This window comes from Scylla paramamosain, chromosome 4 (assembly GCF_035594125.1).
Source record: "Scylla paramamosain isolate STU-SP2022 chromosome 4, ASM3559412v1, whole genome shotgun sequence".
NCBI classification, from domain to species: domain Eukaryota; kingdom Metazoa; phylum Arthropoda; class Malacostraca; order Decapoda; family Portunidae; genus Scylla; species Scylla paramamosain.
Window position 1 is genome coordinate 34,587,027 of NC_087154.1, and position 7,373 is coordinate 34,594,399.

Genomic DNA, 7,373 nt, shown 5'->3' on the forward strand with positions numbered 1-7,373 from the left:
TGTGTGTGTGTGTGTGTGTGTGTAAAAACAGGAAGGATGATGATGATTAGTTAGAGTGAAAAGAGAGAATGCAAAAGCTGTCTTCATGTCCTTGATACTCATTTCCTCTCCTCAGCCACCCTCTTCCGTTGACACACACACACACACACACACAGACATGCACGCGACGCTCATTGACGCACGCACGTATTCTCTTTTTTCTCACCCCCTCCCACATTATTTGCCTTGATGCCTCCGCTGAAAAATACGTACACGCATGAAAGAAAATCTGTGTGACCTTTTTGTTTTGTGCTCTTTTATAAACGTGAGCGTGAGTGACACACATGCAGGGATTGCGAGTCTGGCAGGGAGATGAGTAAAGAGAGGAATTAAAGTGACTCATTCTGATGATGCTGAGTAATTATTCAGTAAGCGTAACGTGAGGCCTTGGTGTACAGCGAATAACTGAGTACGTGCATATCGATAAAGAAAAAAGAAAAAAAAGATAAAGTTCATCTGGTTTGAAAGTCCCAAGGTTATTTTCATATTTCAGCAGCATAGAATTATTTCAACCAAATCCATAACATTTTCGTAATTGTTTCAGTATTAGTATCCTCAGCAGTTAATCCCTGGGTGGATAATTAACAGAGGGAATGTGGCGGAGTGTTTGTTTCCGTGATAGTGATTGATACGGCCAAGGCTACACAGCACTCCAGCCATCACGGCGAGCTTCATACCGGCGCAGGCGAGAAGATTAATCAGTGACTTGGATGGCTTGTGTTGACACCATCCCGGCGTGTCGTGTTTTTGAGAAGCTGTATGTTAAAACTTCACGAGACACAGAGAGAGAGAGAGAGAGAGAGAGAGAGAGAGAGAGAGAGAGAGAGAGAGAGAGAGAGAGAGAGAGAGAGAGAGAGAGAGAGAGAGAGAGAGAAAACAAGACTGTAAATATCAGACAAGCCCCGCCAGAGTAACAGAAACATTACCTACTACCTTTTCCCTCCCCTCTTTCCTCCCTTCTGCTAACTCCAACTAAGCCGAGCCTAACAATAGCACTTCTACCTTCTCGTCCTCACTTTTCCTTTCCTCTGTCTAACCTAACCTAATGTAGCAAAAGTACTACACCTTTCCTTTTTCTTCTCAACCTAATATAAACATACCTAGCCTCAAATAACAAAGCAAATACCTTTTCTTTCTCTTCCTAACCTAACCTAATCTCACCTCACCTCTAATAACAAAAGAGAAACACCACCTTTTCTTCTACTTCCTTTCATCCTTCACCCTTCGTAATGTTATCGAGTTTAGCATCAAATAACATACATAGAACCACTACTGCCTTCCCCTCACTCCTTCCCTTCGCTGCTCCTGTCCTCGCCTTCCTCCTGCACCTCGACTACTTTCAATAGGCTGTAGTTGAAGTGACACTAGTTTAAAGGATGTTTTTCCTACGGTTCAGATTAATACGATTTCTTCATTACTAACAGGAGAAACACTTGTGAGAATCCTGCTAATCATCTCTGTGGCCTTTGAAAATCATCGTGGCGAGGGAGTAAAACGTTTCTGAATACAGGCCACACCGTCGCCGCCAGTGCAGTGGGGCGTCGAGCATCCGCAGGAACACGAGGCAGACAAAGACTCACTCCAGCCTGCGCACATTATTTGTTGACGAGGTAGTGTTGCCAGCAGGCGCGCCACCGATTTTGTTAAGCCCCTTTTTGATCCATGGAATCATTAAATAACTGGATGTTTTCTCCCTCCTTTTTTTTTTTTTTATCTCAGAGCGGATTCATTACAAGGAGAATTAGTTGTTGAAAAGGAAGGTTGTAGTGGTAGTGGTGATTGTGGTAGTAGTAGTAGTGGTGGTAGTAGTAGTAGTAGTAGTAGTAGTAGTAGTAGTAGTAGTAGTAGTGGTGGTGGTGGTGGTGGTGGTGGTGGTGGTTATACTTCGAATTGGTAGTAAGAGAGAGAGAGAGAGAGAGAGAGAGAGAGAGAGAGAGAGAGAGAGAGAGAGAGAGAGAGAGAGCGAAAGCCAAGTTAATATTTACAGTTTTCATTATTGGCCTCGACTATACTCCTCCTCTTACTTCACCTTGTACTCCTCCTCCTCCTCCTCCTCCTCCTCCTCCTCCTCCTCCTCCTCCTCTTCTCCCCCATTTCCTCGCATCATTACTCGCTCTCTTTCTTCATTCCCTGTAGAGTTCCCCCATTATTGGCTTGACCCGGGGCGGGACACACACACACACACACACACACACACACACACACACACACACAGAGAGAGAGAGAGACAAGGAAAAGAGTGAAAGATAGGAAGATTAGGTGTGAAAGAAGATGCGAATACCAGAAGGAGAGGAGGAGGAGGAGGAGGAGGAGGAGGAGGAAAGGGAGAAGGAGAGGGAGGGTCCTAAGCCTAATGTAGTTGGTAGATAAATTGTAAGTTAGCTCGGTTATAACCTGTAAATCTGTGAGTTGTAAGTTATGTTCCTTATAACTCGTCACCCCCTCCGAGTTATATGATGTGAGTTTCCATCTCGGTTATATTTTAATCTCCCCAGCCTTTCTTTCTCATAACTAAAGGAGGGAGGGAGGGAGGGACAGAGGGAGAGCGGGGATGAGAGAGAGAATGAGGATGAACCATGAAGGAAAGTAAGTAATGTGAGGATGATAAAAATGGTACACGAAATAGAAGCATACGAGAAGAATCACCTTTAAAAGTGTGCGTTTGAACCTAAAAATACATAAAGAGAAAGAGAAAAGGGAGAGCGAGAGAGAGAGAGAGAGAGAGAGAGAGAGAGAGAGAGAGAGAGAGAGAGAGAGAGAGAGAGAGAGAGAGAGAGAGAGACTGGGATGGAGATGAAAAAGAGATTGAAAGGAGTTGAAAGGGTGAGGAAGGAAGGGAGTGAAAGAAAGAACTGGTGGATAATTAAGATGATCGAGTGTTAGTGATAAAAAGATGCGAGTTTAAAATATTATACAGTTAATCACGTTAATGAATCGGATATAAGAGGAAAGAAAGTCACTGGCGAAACATGAGTAGGAAATATTACATAGAGAACGAGATATGAATTAGCGTAATACTTGAGATAGTTGGAGAGGAGCAAACACTCGCAGAAACTTGATTAAAGAACAGTACAGGGAAACAAACCTCACACAACCAATGCTAAAATGAAAAAAAAAATGGTGAAATATGACACCACTAAAAAGAAAAGTAGGGAAGCAGAATAGATTTACAAGGACAAAAATATTAATAAATGGCAGACAAAGATAAAATTCGCCTTAATTATTTATCACATTAAGTTCCTAGAACCCATTAGCGCCTCGGGTAACAATTGTGCCTATACTGAGACTACATGACGTTTTATCTGATGCATTAACTTAAAAGCAAAGGAAATTGAATCTAACGTAACGTAACCAAAGTAATGAGAACAGAATGTCAGCGGGGGAAATTTACCTGAGAGAAACTTACGGTATGCTATTCTGGCTCATGAATGGAGTATAGTGACACTCGTACATTGCCAAGGGAGTTAGGATCTATTAACCTTACTACTCTTCACGGTGCGTTGACTGCCGCCGTTTCCTTATCTCTTTTTTTAGCTCTTGGTGACGGTGCTGGCTGTGACATGGATGGGGTGCAAATCCGTTGGCAATGAAGAGAACGAGTGTCAAGGTGTGAGAGGTTGATTTGTGTGTGCAGGCGAGAAGGCTGTTGAGCAGTTTGGTGTTTCATGGATGGTTGAATGTTTGAATGAATCACAAGGTAGTGTCAGGAATTGCTTGTCAAAGTCGTAGTAATAGTAGTTGCAGAAGAAGTATGAGAAGTAGGAGTAGTAGTGAAAATGTTGAGTGTTTTTTTTCTTGTAATAGTAACTGACACGAGTATAATCAAGCATCAACATTTAAAACCACACTGACCGCCATCCTTTGCACCGGCCATAATAGCACATCACGTCCACACCTCATTCACGTCTGGTATGACAGTTCCTTTTCAAGACTCTTCTTTCCCCGTTATCATCACCCCATTATTCCCTCATAAAACTCTCTCTCTCTCTCTCTCTCTCTCTCTCTCTCTCTCTCTCTCTCTCTCTCTCTCTCTCTCTCTCTCTCTCTCTCTCAGCCCCGAGCAATCAGCAAGCATATTATAAAGACATAAAAAAGCGTAGTAATAACAGTGGTGGTCATGCCAGTACAGTGATTGCTAGACGAGTTCTTTTATCCCATTACTCATCCTTGCAAGCGCTACTATTAGTGTTGTTATTGTTATCTGCCAAATCATACCGCGGCAGGAAATTCTAACTGTAACTTGAATATCCGAGGTGGCGGTAAAGTTGTGTTTAATGATATGAAAGCTTTATAATACCTATTCTCGAGACAAGGTAAGTGTTTTCGCGTGCTCCTCATCAAACGCACGCACAGGCATTCACGCTCGCATATGCACTGCCCATTACACACACACACACACACACATACATATATCACCTTAAGTCCGATGGTTTTGTAGGAAGTGCAGGGATTAAATGTCGGAAGGAAAAGTAGTAGTAGTAGTAGTAGTAGTAGTAGTGGTGGTGGTGGTGGTAGTAGAAGAAGAAGAAGGAAATGAAAAAAAAAAGTTCAAAGTGAAAAAGAAGAAAGAAAGAAAAAAAATAACCCTAGTGATTGTTGGTAACGATGCTTATGATCCTTAAAATCAAAAAGGAGAAAGAAGAATAGAGGAAAATAAGAGGAAGAGAAGGAAAAGAAAGAGGAGAAGGAGGAAAAGAAGAAGAACGAACATAAATTAGAAATGCACAAAAAGAAACAGATACTGGTGGAGATAACAACATATGAACCACCACTCGAAGGTCTTCCAGCAAGCGGCAGCCCTACGGAAGCTGCCGCCTCGCCCTCAGACACCCAGCAGCAGCCAGTCAGTCTCGCCGCCCCTTCCATCGCGCCGACCTGTTGCGTACCGGCGCCGGGCTGGGCAGGGCGGGCGCCACAGTGGTCTTGTCGCTGCCACGTTATTGTGTTTATTATCGCGGGTGTTTATCATTGTTACCAAAAGACACAAACTCTCTCTCTCTCTCTCTCTCTCTCTCTCTCTCTCTCTCTCTCTCTCTCTCTCTCTCTCTCTCTCTCTCTCTCTCTGGTACTTACCCTCTTTCATACTTTTTTTTTGCTTCATTGCTCTCTAATTTTTTTCCTCCCATGAAAGGCTCCACCTCTCCCATTTGCATCACCTCTACCGTCTACATGTGCTCCCCCGCCAAGCTTCCTGTCCCTTCATCTACGTTTCCTCTCCCCCTGTCCTCCATCCCTCATGTTCCTTCGCTACTAAATTGGCGTCGTGGTCAAATATTCCCCTCTCCAGTGCTACTGTCGAAGGAGTGGACGCCGGACGCCCTCCATCCCAGGCCGCAATATGTCTGCAAGAGGAGGGGACGAGGGGTGGCCAAGTGCTTGCTAAATTAATTCCATTACTCTGCACGCTCCTGTATTTCCTTCCCCCTACCCCAACCTACTCTCTCTCTCTCTCTCTCTCTCTCTCTCTCTCTCTCTCTCTCTCTCTCTCTCTCTCTCCTCTCTCTCTCTCTCTCTCTCTCTGGAAATTAAAATACATGTTGATATATCGTGTCGTTTTTGTAACTTTGATGTCTTCTTGTTTATCTTTCGTTTTATTGATGTATTTTATTTTGACAATTGTTATTATTCTATCAAGTTTATTATTAAATTGTTACATCATCAGGAGTGTGTGTGTGTGTGTGTGTGTGTGTGTGTGTGTGTGTGTGTGTGTGTGTGTGTGTGTGTGTGTGTGTGTGTGTAGGGCCACATGGGTACACACAGCAGCAGCGCCATGTGTCCCCAGCTGTGTGCACGCGTGGCTGCCCTGCACACCGTTGTATGCCTGCACCCTCAGGTACACCTCCACACCCGCGGCTGCCTCTGTCTACACTGCACTACACAAAAATGTAAATAAAACATTTTTCGATTTTAATGAATACATTTTTTAACGGAATCTATTTTATATTTGTCTAAAGCTACAAGCATAAATCGAAATATTCCCATTATCACAGAAATTAATATTCCCACGTAGGTTTCGCAAAAACTGGCAACTTTAATACTGTGTACCTTGCTCATTAAGTGAACGTGCCAAAAACTCCGTTCTTTACCCACCGGAAAACTTCTTTCATATCTATCACATATTTATCTACCCGGTAAAAACATTATTATTATCATTATTTATTATTATTATTATTAGTAGTAGTAGTAGTAGTAGTAATAGTAGTAGTAGTAGTAGTAGTAGTAGTAGTAGTAGTAGTAGTAGTAGCAGTAGCAGCAACAATGGTGTTCCGTCGTTTCCTTGACGTATACGGACACGCAAGCTCCAGGCACTTCACTACACACAGCAAGCAGTATTTCTCCCTCTGGCCGAGTGGAACGCTGGAGTGTCTGGAGCGAGGTGCGCCACATGCAAGGCCTATATGAGGGGCACAGGTGGCACGATAAGGAATCCCATAAGCTCCTTTGCGGGCCTTGTGACACCTGGGGACGCGGACTGTAGGGCACGCCGGCCATGTGACGCCTCCTTAACCTCCTTTCCTTCCTTCCCTACACGTCACCGCCACCGTTAGCCAGCTTCGTGCCTTGTGACCCCGTGGCTTTTGTTAAATGACTCTCTCTCTCTTACACACACGCTAACGTACACACACGTATAGGTCGTCGTTGTGTACATACTTGCTCCTCTGTACTTCTATGCCCTTCACCTGTCCCTCGTCAGCGTTACCCTCACTGAAATTCCCTCATCACACTCTCCCTCTGTCTCAATCACGTCTTCCTCATCGCGTCTCGCCCTTTCCGCCTCGCCACTCGCTCCTTCATACTCTGAGTACCAGGTTCCCTCTTCCTGTCTTCCTACAGTCATTCCGTCCTTTCACAGCCACTCAACTGCTGCTTCTCATCGTCCCTCGCACTCCTTACATCCTTCCTCGTGCTTCCCTACTCTCAGTACACATCCTTCTTACCCTTTGTCCTCTTCAATGTACGTCTTCCCGGTAGGCTTCCCCTTCACTGCGTAAGGGACAGCGAAGAACACATGTGAATAGTGCTACGTTCTGTTATGTTGAAAGCTCGTTGTGATGGCTGTAGGTATATTGTACGTATGTATTCTGAAGGTGTGTTCAAGATTATGCTGAAAATTGCCACTGTTTTATGGACGGAAATATAGAACATAATGGGATTTCTGATGAGTAGTATATTTAGCGGAGGAGTATTTTCTTTACGTAATGTCTATTTATTTGTGTTCTTTGTTAATTTTCTTTTTCAGGTGAGGCTTTGGACCCGGGAGTCGCCGGCAGATGGCACGGCATGGAGTGCTCTCTCTGTTTATTGAATTACGCGTGACAATAGAAAGATAAGTG